Here is a 16,453-nt window from a genome sequence, read left to right on the forward strand (position 1 = left end):
AGAGGATCGACATTCTGGAGTGACATGGAGGAGTGACATGTAGGAGCAAGGATGAGTGACATGGTGGATTGACATGGAGGAGTGACATGGAGGATTGATATGGAGGAGAGACATGGAGAAGTGACATTGAGGAGTGACAAGAAGAAGTGACATGGAGGAGCGACATGGAGGAGTGACATTTAGGATCTACATGGAGGAGCAACATGGAGGAGAGAAATGGAGGAGTGACATGGAGGAGAGACATGGCGTAGTGAGAGGGATGAGTGACATGGGGGATCGAAATGGACGAGTGACCTGGAGAAGAGAAATGGAGTAGAAACATGGAGGAGTGACATGAAGGAGGGACATTTTGGAGTGACTAGGAGAAGCGACATGAAGGAGTGACATGGAGGAGTGACATGGAGGAGCAACATGGCGGAGTGAGAGGGAGGAGTGACATTCCTGAGTGACATTCTGGAATGACATTCTGGAGTGACATGGAGGAGTGACATGGAAGATCGACATGGAGGAGCGACATGGAGGTTCTACATGGAAGAGCAACATGAAGGAGTGAAATGGAGGAGTGACATGGAGGATCGACATAGAGGACTGACATGGAGGAGCGACATGGAGAAGCGACATGGAGGAGTGACATTCTGGAGTGACATTCTGGTGTGACATGGAGGAGCGATATGGAAGAGTAACATGGAGGAAGTAAGGATGAGCGACTTGGATGATCGACATTGAGTAGTGACATGGAGGATCGACATTGAGGACTGACATGGAGAAGTGACATGGAGGAGTGTCATGGAAGACATGGAGTCGTGACATGGAGGAGTTACACTGAGGAGTCACAGGAAGGAGGGACATGGAGGAGCGACAATCTGGATTGACATTCTGGAGTGACATTCTGTTGTGACATGGAGGAGCGACATTCTGGAGTGACATGGAGGAGCAAGGATGAGCGACATGGTGGATTGACATGGAGGAATGACATGGAGGATTGATATGGAAGAGTGACATGGAGGAGTGACATTGAGGAGTGAGAAGAAGAAGTGACACACAGGAGTGACATTCTGGAGTGACATTCTGGTGTGACATGGAGGAGCGATATGGAAGAGTAACATGGAGGAGTAAAGATGAGCGACATGGACGATCGACATGGAGGAGTGACATTGAGGACTGACATGGAGAAGTGACATGGAGGATCGACATGGAGCAATGATATGAAGGACTGACATGGAGGAGCGACATGGAGGATAGACATGGAGGATTGACATGGAGGAGCGACATGGAGGTGTGTCATGGAAGACCTGGAGTAGTGACATGGAGGAGTTAGATTGAGGAGTCACAGGAAGGAGGGACATGGAGGAGCGACATTCTGGGATGACATTCTGGAGTGACCTTCTGGAGTGACATTGAGGAGCGACATGGAGGATCGACATTGAGAAGCGACATGTAGGTTCTACATGGAAGAGCAACATGGAGGAGTGAAATGGAGGAGTGACATGGTGGAGCGACATGGAGAAGTGACACAGAGGAGTGACATTCTGGATTGATATTCTGGAGTGACATTCTGGCGTGACATGGAGGAGCGATATGGAAGAGTGACATGGAGGAGTAAGGATGAGCGAAATGGACGATTGACAAGGAGGAGTGACATTGAGGACTGACATGGAGAATTGACATGGAGAATCGACATGGAGCAGTGATATGAAGGACTGACATGGAGGACTGACATGGAGGATAGACATGGAGGATTGACATGGAGGAGCGACATGGAGGGGTGTCATGGAAGACCTGGAGTCGTGACATGGAGGAGTTACATTGAGGAGTCACAGGAAGGAGGGCCATGGAGGAGCGACATTCTGGTTTGACATTCTGGAATGACATTCTGGAGTGACATAGATGATTGACATGGAGGAGCAAGGATTAGCGACATGTTGGATTGACATGGAGGAGTGACATGGAGGACTGACATGGAGGAGCGACAAGGAGGAGTGACATGGATGATCGAAATGGAGGAGCGAAATGGAGGATTGATATGGAGGAGTGATATGGAGAAGCGACATGGAGGATTTATTTGTAGGAGTGATATGGAGGAGCGACATGGAGGAGTGACTTGGAGGAGAAACTTGGAGGATCGACATGGAGGAGTGACATGGAGGAGTGACAAGAAGAAGTGACATGGAGGAGTGACATGGAGGAGTGACATGGAGGAGCGACATGGAGGATAGACATGGAGGAGTGACATGGAGGAGCGACATGGAAGAGTGACATGTAGGATCGACATGAAGGATTGACATGGAAGAGTGAAATGGAGGAGTGTCATGGAAGACATGGAGTCGTGACATGGAGGAGTTACATTGAGGAGTCATAGGAAGGAGTGACATGGAGGAGCGACATTCTGGGATGACATTCTGGAGTGACCTTCTGGAGTGACATGGAGGAGCGACATGGAGTATCGACATGGAGGAGCGACATGTTGGTTCTACATGGAAGAGCAACATGGAGGAGTGAAATGGAGGAGTGACATGGAGGATCGACATGGAGGACTGACATGGTGGAGCGACATGGAGAAGCGACACAGAGGAGTGACATTCTGTATTGACATTCTGGAGTGACATTCTGGAGTGACATGGAGGAGCGATATGGAAGAGTAACATGGAGGAGTAAGGATGAGCGACATGGACGATCGACATGGAGGAGTGACATTGATGACTGACATGGAGAAGTGACATGGAGAATCTCATGGAGCAGTGATATGAAGGAGGAGCGACATGCAGGATCGACATTGAGGAGTGACATGGAGGAGCAAGGAGGAGCGACATGGAGGAGTGACATGGAGGAGCGACAAGGAGGAGTGACATGGATGATCAACATGGAGGAGCAACATGGAGGATTGACATGGAGGAGTGACATGGAGGATTGATATAGCGGATTGACATGGAGGAGTGACATGTAGGATCAACATGCAGGAGTGACATGGATGAGTGACATGGAGGATTGTCTTGGAATACATGGAGGAGTGACATGGAGGATTTACATGGAGGAGTTAAACGGAGGAGTCACAGGACGGAGGGAGATGGAGGAGCAACATTCTGGGTTGAAATTCTGGAGTGACAATCTGGAGTGACATGGAGGAGTGACATGTAGGAGCAAGGATGAGCAAGGTTGAGCGACATGGTGGATCGACATGGAGGATAGACATTGAGTAGCAACTTGGAGGAGTGACATGAAGGAGGGACATGGAGGAGCTACATTCTGGTTTGACATTCTGGAGTGACCTTCTGGAGTGACATGGAGGAGCGACATGGAGGATCGACATGGAGGAGCGACATGTAGGTTCTACATGGAAGAGCAACATGGAGGAGTGAAATGGAGGAGTGACATGGAGGAGCGACAAGGAGAAGAGACACAGAGGATTGACATTCTGGATTGACATTCTGGAATGACATTCTGGTGTGACATGGAGGAGCGATATGGAAGAGTAAATGGAGGAGTAAGGATGAGCAACATGCACGATCGACATGGAGGATTGACATTGAGGACTGACATGGAGAAGTGACATGGATAATCAACATGGAGCAGTGATATGAAGGACTGACATGGAGAAGCGACATGAAGGATAGACATGGAGGATTGACATGGAGGAGCGACAAGGAGGAGTGTCATGGAAGACCTGGAGTCGTGACATGGAGGAGTTATATTGAGGAGTCACAGGAAGGAGGGACATTCTGGGTTGACATTCTGGAGTGACATGGAGGAGTGACATGGAGGAGAAACTTGGAGTAGCGACATGGATTATTGACATGGAGGAGCAAGGATTAGCGACATGTAGGATCGACATGGAGGAGTGACATGGAGGAGCGACAAGGAGGAGTGACATGGATGATCGACATGGAGGAGCGACATGGAGGATTGATATGGAGGAGTGATATGGAGAAGCGACATGGAGGATTTATATGGAGGGGTGATATGGAGGAGCGACATGGAGGAGTGACATGGAGAAGAAACTTGGAGGATCGACATGGAGGAGTGACATGGAGGAGTGACAAGAAGAAGTGACATGGAGGAGTGACATGGAAATGTGACATGGAGGAGCGACATGGAGGATAGACATGGAGTGACATGGAGGAGCGACATGGAAGAGTGACATGTAGGATCGACATGCAGGAGTGACATGGATGGGTGAAATGGAGGAGTGTCATGGAAGACATGGAGTTGTGACATGGAAGAGTTACATTGAGGAGTCACAGGAATGAGGGACATGGAGGAACAATATTCTGGGTTGACATTCTGGAGTGACATTCTGGAGTGACATGGAGGAGCGACATTCTGGAGTGTCATAGAGGAGCGACATGGAGGAGTGACATTGAGCAGTGACATGTCGGCGTGACATGGAGGAGTGACATGAAAGATCGATATGGAGGAGTTACAAGGAAGAAATGGATGAGTGAAATGGAGGAGCGACATGTAGGATCGACATAGAGGATCGACATGGAGGAGAAACATGGAGGAGGGACAAGGAGGAGTGACATACTGGAGTGAAATTCTGGAATGACATGGAGGAGCGACATTCTGGAGTGACATGGACGAGCAACATGGAGGAGTGCCATGGAGGAGCATGGAGGATCGACATGGAGCAGTGATATGATGGATTGACATGGAGGAGTGACATCGAGGATTGATATGGAGGAGTGATATGGAGAAGTGACATTGAGGAGTGACATGGAGGAGCAAGGATGAGCGACATGGTGGATCGACATTGAGGAGAGACATGGAGGATTGATATGGAAGATCGATATGGAGGACTGTCAAGGAGGAGTGACATGGAGGATCGACATAGAGCAGAGATATGAAGGAGTGACATGGAGGAGTGACATAGAGGAATGACATGGAGAATAGACATGGAGAATTGACATGGAGGAGCGACATGGAGGAGTGACATGTAGGATGGACATGCAGGAGTGACATTAATGAGTTACATGGAAGTTTGTCATGGAAGACATGGAGGAGTGACATGGAGGAGTTACAGGAAGGAGGGATAAGGAGGAGTGACATGGAGGATCAACATGGAGGAGTGACATGGAGGAGCAAGGATGATCGACATGGTGGGTCGACATGGAGGAGTGACATGGAGTAAAAACTTGGAGGAGTGACATGGAGGATCGACATGGAGAAGCGACATGGAGGAGCGACATTTAGGATCTACATGAAGGAGCAACGTGGAGGAGTCACATGGAGGAGTGATTTGGAGGATAGACAAGGAGGAGGGACATTTTGGAGTGACATGGAGGAGCAAGGATGTGCGACATGGAGGATCGACTTGGTGTAGAGACATGTAGGAACGGCATGAAGCAGTGACATGGAGGAGTGACATGGAGGAGCGACATGCAGGATCGACATGGAGGAGTGACATGGATCAGTGACATGCAGGATCGACATTGATGAGAGATATGGAGGATCAAAATGGAGGAGCGAAATGGAGGAGCGACATGGAGGAGTGACATGGATGAGCAAGGATGAGCGACATGGTGGATCGACATGGAGGAGTGACATGGAGGATTAATATGGAGGAGAGACATAGAGAAGTGACATGGAGGAGCGACATGGAGGAGTGACATTTTGGATCTACATGGAGGAGCAACATGGAGGAGCGAAATGGAGGAGTGACATGGAGGAGAGACATGGCATAAGGGAGAGGGATGAGTGACATGGGGGATCGACATGGACGATTGACCTGGAGGAACGAAATGGAGAAGAAACATGGAGTAGTGACATGAAGCAGTGACATGGAGGAGCGATTTGGCTGAGTGAGAGGAATGAGTGACATTAAGGAGTGACATGGAGGAGCTACTTGGAGGAGGGACATGGAGGAGAGACATTCTGGTTTGACATTCTGGAGTGAAATTCTGGAGTGACATGGAGGAGTGACATGGAGAGGCAACATGGAGGAGTGACATGGATGAGCAAGGATGAGCGACATGGTGGATCGACATGGAGGAGTGACATGGAGTACTGATATGGAGGAGTGACATGGAGAAGTGACATTGGGGAGTGACAAGAAGAAGTGACATGGAGGAGTGACATTCTGGAGTGACATTCTGGTGTGACATGGAGGAGCGATAAGGAAGAGTAACATGGAGGAGTAAGGATGAGCGACATCGACGATTGATATGGAGGAGCGATATGGAAGAGTAACATGGAGGAGTAAGGATGAGCGACATGGACGATTTACATGGAGGAGTGACATTGAGGAATGGCATTGAGGACTGACATGGAGAAGTAACATGGAAGATCGACATGGAGCAGTGATATGAAGGAGTGACATGGAGGAGTGACATGGAGGAGCGACATGGAGGATAGACATGGAGGATTGACATGGAGGAGCGACATGAAGGAGTGACATGTAGGATCGACATGCAGGAGTGACTTGGAGGAGTGACATGGAGGAGTGTCATGGAAGACATGGAGTCGTGACATGGAGGAGTTACATTGAGGAGTCACAGGAAGGAGGGACATGGAGGAGCGACATTCTGGGTTGACATTCTGGAGCGACATTCTGGAGTGACATGGAGGAGCGACATTCTGGAGTGACATATAGGAGCGACATGGAGGAGTGACATTGAGCAGTGACATGTCGGCGTGACATGTAGGAGTGACATGGAAGATCGACATGGAGGAGTGACAAGGAAGACATGGATGAGTGACATGGAGGAGCGACATGTAGGATCGACATAGAGGTTCGACATGGAAGATCGACATGGAGGATTTACATGGAGGAGGGACAAGGAGGAGTGACATACTGGAGTGATATTCTGGAATGACATGTAGGAGCGAAATTCTGGAGTGACATGGAGGACTGACAGGCAAGATCAACATGGAGGAGTGACGTGAAGGAGTGATATTGTAGACTCGGAGGAGTGACAGGGAAGAGAGACATGGAAGATTGACATGAAGGACGGACATGTAGGAGTGACATGGTAGACATAGAGGAGTGACATGGAGGAGAGACAAGGAAGAGAGGGAGGAGTGACATGTAGGAGCAAAATGGAGGTGTTCAATTGAGGATCAACATGGAGGAGTGATATGGTGGAGGGGGACATGGAGGAGTGACATTCTCAAGCAACATTCTTGAGGGACATTCTGGAATGACATGGAGAAGCGAAACGGAGGAGTAACATTCTGGAGTTAAATTCTGGAGTGACATCCTGGAGTGACATGGAGGAGCGACATTCTGGAGTGACATGGAGGATCGAAATGGACGATCGACATGGAGCAGTGACATGGAAGTGTGACATGGAGGAGCGACAATGGAGGAGCGACATGTTGGAGCGACATTCTGGAGTGACATGGAGGAGTGACATTCTGGAGTGACATGGAGGAGCGACATGGAAGATCGACATGGATGAGTAACATGTAGGATCTACATGGAGGAATGACATGGAGGATAGACATGGAGGAGCGACATTGAAGATCGACATGGAGGAGCGACAAGGAGGAGCTACATGGAGGAGCGACATCGCGGAGTGACATGGAGGACTGACAACGAGGAGGTACATACTGGAGGGACATGGTGAAGCGACATTCTGGAGTAACATTTTGGATCTACATGGAGGAATGACATGGAGGATCGACATGGAGGAGCGACATTGAGGATCGACATGGAGGAGCGACATTGAGTAGCGACATGGAGAACTGACATGGAGGATCAACAAGGATTAGTGACATGGAGCAGTGACATGGAGGAGAGACATGGACGATCGACATGGAAGAGTCACGTGGAAGATCGACATCGAGGAGTGACATGGAGGAGTGACATGTAGTATTGACATAGAGGAGTTACATAGTGGAGTGACATGGAAGGAAGTAAGGAGTGACATGGAGGAGCGACATGGAGGATTGAAATAGAGGATCGACATGAAGGAGTGGCATGGAGGAGGGACATGGAGGAGTGACATTCTGGAGGGACATTCTGGAGTGACATGGAGGAGCGACATGGAGGAGAGACATGGAGGCGTAACATTCTGGTGTTAAATTCTGGAGTGACATTCTTGAGTGACATGGAGGAGTGACATTCTGTAGTGACATGGAGGAGTGAAATGGAGGAGCGAAATGGAGGATCGAGATGGAGGATTGACATGGAGGAGAAACATAGAAGAGTTACATGGAGGAGCTACATGAGGAGCAACATCACGGAGCGACTTGGAGGACTGAAATGGAGGAATGACATTCTGGAGGGACATGGAGGGGTGACATTCTGGAGTGACATGAGGAGCGACATGGAGGATCGATATGAATAAGTGACATGGAGGAGCGACACGGTGCAGTGACATGGAAGATATGGAGCAGTGACATGGAGGATTGATATGGAGGAGTGACACGGAGTAGCAAGTTGGAGGAGTGACATGGAGGATCTACATGGAGGAGCGACATGGAGGAGGGACATGGAGGAGCTACATTCTGGGTTGACATTCTGGAGTGACATTCTGGAGTGACATGTAGGAGTGACATTCTGGAGTGACATGGAGGAGTGACATTCTGGAGTGACATGGAGGAGTGACATGGAGGAACAAGGATGAGCGACATGGTGGGTCAACATGGAGGTGTGACATGGAGTAGCAACTTGTAGGAGTGACATGGAGGATCGACATGGAGGAGTGACATTGAGGCACTCCTCCATGTCGACATTAAGGAGTGACATGGAGGAGAGACTTGGAGGAGGGACATGGAGGAGGGAAATTTTGGAGTGACGAGGAGGAGCGACATGGAGGAGTGACATGGAGGAGCAAGGATGAGCGACATGGAGGATCGACATTGAGTAGAGACATGGAGGAGCGGCATAAAGCAGTGACATGGAGGAGTGACATGGAGGAGCGACATGCAGGATCGACATGGAGGAGTGACATGGAGCAGTGACTTGCAGGATAAACATGAAGGAGTGACATGGAGGATCAACATGGAGGAGTGACATGGAGGAGCAAAATGGAGGAGTGACATGGATGAGCGACATGGAGGATCGACATTGAGTAGAGACATGGAGGAGCGGCATAAAGCAGTGACATGGAGGAGTGACATGGAGGAGTGACATGGAGAAGCGACAAGGAGGAGTGACATGGATGATCGACATGTAGGATTGACATGGATGATCGACATGGAGGAGCGACATGGAGGATTGATATGGAGTAGTGACATGGAGGAGCGACATGGAGGAGTGTCATGGAGGAGCGACATTGAGGAGTGACAAGAAGAAGTGACATGGAGGAGTGACATGGAGGAGTGACATTGAGGAGTGACAAGAAGAAGTGACATGGAGTAGTGACATGGAGGATTGACATGGAGGAGTGACATGGAGGAGTGACATGTAGGATCGACATACAGGAGTGACATGGAGGAGTGACATGGAGGAGTGTCATGGAAGACATGGAGTAGTGACATGGAGGAGTTACATTGAGGAGTCACAGGAAGGAGGTACATAGAGGAGCGACATTCTGGAGTGACATGGAGGAGTGACATGGAGGAGCAAGGATGAGGGGCATGATGGATCGACATGGAGGAGTGACATGTAGTATTGACTTGGAGGAGTGACATGGAGAATCGACATGGAGGAGTGACATGGAGGAGTGACTATGAGGATTCACAAGAAGAAGTGACATGGAGTAGTGACATGGAGGATTGACAAGGAGAAGCGACATGGAGGAGTGACATGTAGGATCGACATGCAGGAGTGACATGGAGGAGTGACATGGAGGAGTGACATGAAGTAGTGTCATGGAAGACATGGAGTAGTGACATGGAGGAGTTGTATTGAGGAGTCACAGGAAGGAGGGACATAGAGGAGCAACATTCTGGAGTGACATGGAGGAGTGACATGGAGGAGCAAAGATGAGTGACATGGAGTATCAAGTTGGAGGAGCAACATCTAGGATCTACATGGAGGATAGACATGGAGAAGTGACATGGAAGAGCGACATCTAGGATCTACATGGAGGAGCAACATGGAGGAGTAAAATGGAGGAGTGACATGGAGCATCAACATGGAGGAGTGACATTAAGGAGTGACATGGAGGAGTGACTTGGAGGAGGTCAAAGGATGAGGGACATTTTGGAGTGACAAGGAGGAGCGACATGGAGGAGTGACATGGAGGAGCAAGGATGAGCGACATGGAGGATCGACATGGAGTAGAGACATGGAGGAGCGGCATGAAGCAGTGATATGGAGGAGTGACATGGAGGAGCGACATGCAGGATCGACATGGAGGAGTGACATGGAGCAGTGACATGCAGGATCGACATGGAGGAGGGAGATTCTGGTTTGACACGGAGTAGCGACATTGAGGAGTGACATGGAGGAGCAAGGATGAGCGACATGGAGAATCTACATGGAGGAGCGACATGTAGGTTCTACATGGAGGACTGACATGGAGGAGCGACATGGAGAAGCGACATGGAGGAGTCACAGTCTCGAGTGACATTCTGGTGTGACATGGAGAAGCGATATGGAAGAGTAACATGGAGGAGTAAGAATGAGCAACATGAACGATCGACATGGAGGAGTGACATTGAGGACTGACATGGAGAAGTGACATGGAGGATCGACATGGAGCATTGATATGAAGAAGTGACATGGAGGAGCGACATGGAGGAGTGACATGTAGGATCGACATGCAGGAGTGACATGGAGAAGTGTCATGGAAGACATGGAGTATTGACATGGAGGATTTACATTGAGGAGTCACAGGAAGGAGGGACATGGAGGAGCGACATTCTGGGTTGACATTCTGAAGTGACATGGAGGAGCAACATTCTGGAGTGACATAGAGGAGCAACATGGAGGAGTGACATTGAGCAGTGAAATGTCGGAGTGACATGGAGGAGTGACATGGAAGATTGACATGGAGGAGTGACAAGGAAGACATGGATGAGTGACATGGAGGAGCGACATGTATGATCGACATAGCGGAGTGATATGGAGGATCGACATGGAGGAGCGACATGGAGCAGTGATATGAAGGAGTGTCATGGAGGAGTGACATGGAGGATTGACATGGAGGATCGACATGGAGGAGTGACATGGTGGAGTGACATTGAGGAGTGACAAGAAGAAGTGACATGGAGGAGTGACATGGAGGATTGACATGGAAGAGCGACATGGAGGAGTTACATGTAGGATCGACAAACAGGAGTGACATGGATGAGTGACATGGAGGAGTGACGTTGTTGATCGACATGAAGGACTGAAATGGAAAAGCTACATGGAGAAGCGACATAGAGGAGCGATATGGAGAATTGATATGGAGGAGTGACATGGAGGAGCGACATGGAGGAGTGTCATGGAGGAGCGACATTGAGGAGTGACAAGAAGAAGTGACATGGAGGAGTGACATGGAGGAGTGACATTGAGGAGTGACAAGAAGAAGTGACATGGAGTAGTGACATGGAGGATTGACATGGAGGAGTGACATGGAGGAGTGACATGTAGGATCGACATACAGGAGTGACATGGAGGAGTGACATGGAGGAGTGTCATGGAAGACATGGAGTAGTGACATGGAGGAGTTACATTGAGGAGTCACAGGAAGGAGGTACATAGAGGAGCGACATTCTGGAGTGACATGGAGGAGTGACATGGAGGAGCAAGGATGAGGGGCATGATGGATCGACATGGAGGAGTGACATGTAGTATTGACTTGGAGGAGTGACATGGAGAATCGACATGGAGGAGTGACATGGAGGAGTGACTATGAGGATTCACAAGAAGAAGTGACATGGAGTAGTGACATGGAGGATTGACAAGGAGAAGCGACATGGAGGAGTGACATGTAGGATCGACATGCAGGAGTGACATGGAGGAGTGACATGGAGGAGTGACATGAAGTAGTGTCATGGAAGACATGGAGTAGTGACATGGAGGAGTTGTATTGAGGAGTCACAGGAAGGAGGGACATAGAGGAGCAACATTCTGGAGTGACATGGAGGAGTGACATGGAGGAGCAAGGATGAGTGACATGGAGTATCAAGTTGGAGGAGCAACATCTAGGATCTACATGGAGGATAGACATGGAGAAGTGACATGGAAGAGTGACATCTAGGATCTACATGGAGGAGCAACATGGAGGAGTAAAATGGAGGAGTGACATGGAGCATCGACATGGAGGAGTGACATTAAGGAGTGACAAGGAGGAGTGACTTGGAGGAGGTCAAAGGATGAGGGACATTTTGGAGTGACAAGGAGGAGCGACATGGAGGAGTGACATGGAGGAGCAAGGATGAGCGACATGGAGGATCGACATGGAGTAGAGACATGGAGGAGCGGCATGAAGCAGTGATATGGAGGAGTGACATGGAGGAGCTACATACAGGATTGACATGGAGGAGTGACATGGAGCAGTGACATGCAGGATCGACATGGAGGAGGGAGATTCTGGTTTGACACGGAGTAGCGACATTGAGGAGTGACATGGAGGAGCAAGGATGAGCGACATGGAGAATCTACATGGAGGAGCGACATGTAGATTCTACATGGAAGAGCAACATGGAGGAGTGAAATGGAGGAGTGACATGGAGGATCAACATGGAGGACTGACATGGAGGAGCGACATGGAGAAGCGACATGGAGGAGTCACAGTCTCGAGTGACATTCTGGTGTGACATGGAGAAGCGATATGGAAGAGTAACATGGAGGAGTAAGAATGAGCAACATGGACGATCGACATGGAGGAGTGACATTGAGGACTGACATGGAGAAGTGACATGGAGGATCGACATGGAGCATTGATATGAAGAAGTGACATGGAGGAGCGACATGGAGGAGTGACATGTAGGATCGACATGCAGGAGTGACATGGAGGAGTGTCATGGAAGACATGGAGTATTGACATGGAGGAGTTACATTGAGGAGTCACAGGAAGGAGGGACATGGAGGAGCGACATTCTGGGTTGACATTCTGAAGTGACATGGAGGAGCAACATTCTGGAGTGACATAGAGGAGCAACATGGAGGAGTGACATTGAGCAGTGACATGTCGGAGTGACATGGAGGAGTGACATGGAAGATTGACATGGAGGAGTGACAAGGAAGACATGGATGAGTGACATGGAGGAGCGACATGTATGATCGACATAGCGGAGTGATATGGAGGATCGACATGGAGGACTGACATGGAGGAGCGACATGGAGCAGTGATATGAAGGAGTGTCATGGAGGAGTGACATGGAGGATTGACATGGAGGATCGACATGGAGAAGTGACATGGTGGAGTGACATTGAGGAGTGACAAGAAGAAGTGACATGGAGGAGTGACATGGAGGATTGACATGGAAGAGCGACATGGAGGAGTTACATGTAGGATCGACAAACAGGAGTGACATGGATGAGTGACATAAGGAGTGACGTTGTTGATCGACATGAAGGACTGAAATGGAAAAGCTACATGGAGAAGCGACATAGAGGAGCGATATGGAGAATTGATATGGAGGAGTGACATTGAGGAGTGACATTAAGGAGTGACATTGAGAAGTGACATGGAGGTGGGACATGGAGGAGGGAGATTCTGGAATGACATGGAGTAGCGACATGGAGGAGTGACATGGAGGAGCAAGGATGAGTGACATGGAGGATCGACATGGAGGAGCGACATGTAGGTTCTTCATGGAAGAGTAAAATGGAGGAGTGAAATGGAGGAGTGACATGGAATATCGACATGGAGGACTGACATGGAGGAGCGACATGGAGAAGCGACATGGAGGAATTACTTGGAGGAGTCACAGGAAGGAGGGACATGGAGGAGCGACATTCTGGGTTGACATTCTGGATTGACATGGAGGAGTGACATGGAGGAGTAAGGATGAGCGACATGGTGGATCGATATGGAGGAGTGACATGGAGGATTGATATGGAGGAGTGACATAGAAAAGGTAACATGAAGAGGTAACATGGAGAAGCGACAAGGAGGAGTGACATTTAGGACCTACATGGAGGAGCAACATGGAGGAGAGAAATGGAGGAGTGACATGGAGGAGAAACATGGCGTAGTAAGAGGGATGAGTGACATGGGGGATCGACATGGACGAGTGACCTGGAGGAGCGAAATGCAGAAAAAACTTGGAGGAGTGACATGAAGCAGTGACATGGAGGAGTGACTTGGAGGAGGGACATGGAGGAGGGACATTTTGGAGTGACAAGGAGGAGCGACATGAAGGAGTGACATTCCTGAGTGACATTCTGGAATGACATGGAGGAGCATCACTCTGGACTGACATTGAGAAGCAACATGGAGGAGTGCCAAGGATGAGAAAAGTGGAGCAACATGTAAGATCGACATTGAAGACTGTCATGAAGGAGTGACATGGAGGATCGAAATAGAGCAGTGATATGAAGGAGTGACATGGAGGAGTAACATAGAGGAACGACATGGAGGATAGACATGGAGGATTGATATGGACGAGCGACATGGAGGAGTGACATGTGGGATCGACATGCAGGAGTGACATGGATGAGTGACATGGAGGATTGTCATGGAAGACATGGAGGAGTGACATGGAGGAGTTACATGGAGGAGTTACATGGAGGAGTCACAGGAAGGAGGGACATGGAGGAGTGACATTCTGGGTTGACATTCTGGAGTGACATGGAGGAGTGACATGGAGGAACAAGGATGAGCAAGGATGAGCGACATGGTGGATCGACATGGAGGAGAGACATGGAGTAGCAACTTGGAGGAGTGACATGAAGGAGGAACTTGGAGGAGCTACATTCTGGGTTGACATTCTGGAGTGACATGGAGGAGCAACTTGGAGGAGTGACATGGAGGATCGACATGGAGAAGCGACATGGAGGAGCGACATCTAGGATCTACATGGAGGAGCAACATGGAGGAGTGACATGGAGCATCGACAAGGAGGAGTGACATTGAGGAGTGACATGCAGGATCGACATGGAGTAGTGACATGGATGATCGACATGGAGGACTGACATGGAGGAGCGACATGGAGCAGTGATATGTGGCATGGAGGAGTGACATGGAGGAGCGACATGGAGGATAGACATGGAAGATTGACATGGAGGAAGAACATGGAGGAGTGACATGTAGGATCGACATGCAGGAGTGACATGGAGGTGTGACATGGAAGAGTCACATGGAGGAGTGACATGGAGAAGTGACATGGAGGATCGACATGGAGCAGTGATATGAAGGAGTGGCATTGAGGAGTGACATGGAGGAGCGACATGGAGGATAGACATGGAGGTTTGACATGGAGGAACAACATCGAGGAGTGACATGTAGAATCGACATGCAGGAGTGACATGGAGTGACAGGAGGAGTGTCATGGAAGACACAGGAAGGAGGGACAAGGAGGAGCAACATTCTGGGTTGACATTCTGGAGTGACATTCTGGAGTGACATGGAGGAGCGACATGGAGGAGTGACATTGAGCAGTGACATTGAGCAGTGACATGTCGGCGTGACATGGAGGAGTGACATGGAGGAGAAACATGGCATAGTGAGAGGGACGAGTGACATGGGGGATCGACATGGACGAGTGACCTGGAGGAGTGAAATGCAGAAGAAACTTGGAGGAGTGACATGAAGCAGTGACATGGAGGAGTGACTTGGAGGAGGGACATGGAGGAGGGACATGGAGGAGTAACAAGAAGGAGCGACATAAAGGAGTGACATTCTGGAATGTCATGGAGGCGCATCACTCTGGACTGACATTGAGAAGCAACATGGAGGAGTGCCATGGAGGAACAAAGCGGAGCGACATGGAAGATCGACATTGAGGACTGTCATGAAGAAGTGACATGGAGGATCGAAAAAGAGCAGTGATATGAAGGAGTGACATGGAGGAGTAAAATAGAGGAACGACATGGAGGATAGACATGAAGCATTGACATGGACGAGCGACATGGAGGAGTAACATGTGGGATCGACATGCAGGAGTGACATGGATGAGTGACATGGAGAATTGTCATGGAAGACATGGAGGAGTGACATGGAGTAGTTACATGGAGGAGTTACATGGAGGAGGCACATGAAGGAGGGACATGGAGGAGCGACATTCTGGGTTGACATTCTGGAGTGACATTCTGGAGTGACATGGAGGAGTGACATGGAGGATCAACTTGGAGGAGTGACATGGAGGATCGACATGGAGAAGCGACATGGAGAGACATCTAGGATCTACATGGAGGAGCAACTTGGAGGAGTGACATGGAGCATCGACATGGAGTAGTGACATTGAGGAGTGATATGCAGGATCGACATGGAGGATTGACATGGAGGAGCGACATGGAGGAGCAACATGGAGTATCGACATGGAGGATCAACATGGAGTATTGACATGGAGGAGTGATGTGGCGGAGTGACATGGAGGAGTAACATGGAGGATTGACGTGGAAGACAGGGAGGAGTGACATGGAGGAGCGAAATAGAGGATCAACATGGTGGAGTGACAAGGAGGAGGGACA

The sequence above is a fragment of the Sebastes umbrosus genome, chromosome 3 (assembly GCF_015220745.1).
Source record: "Sebastes umbrosus isolate fSebUmb1 chromosome 3, fSebUmb1.pri, whole genome shotgun sequence".
Classification (NCBI taxonomy): Eukaryota; Metazoa; Chordata; class Actinopteri; order Perciformes; family Sebastidae; genus Sebastes; species Sebastes umbrosus.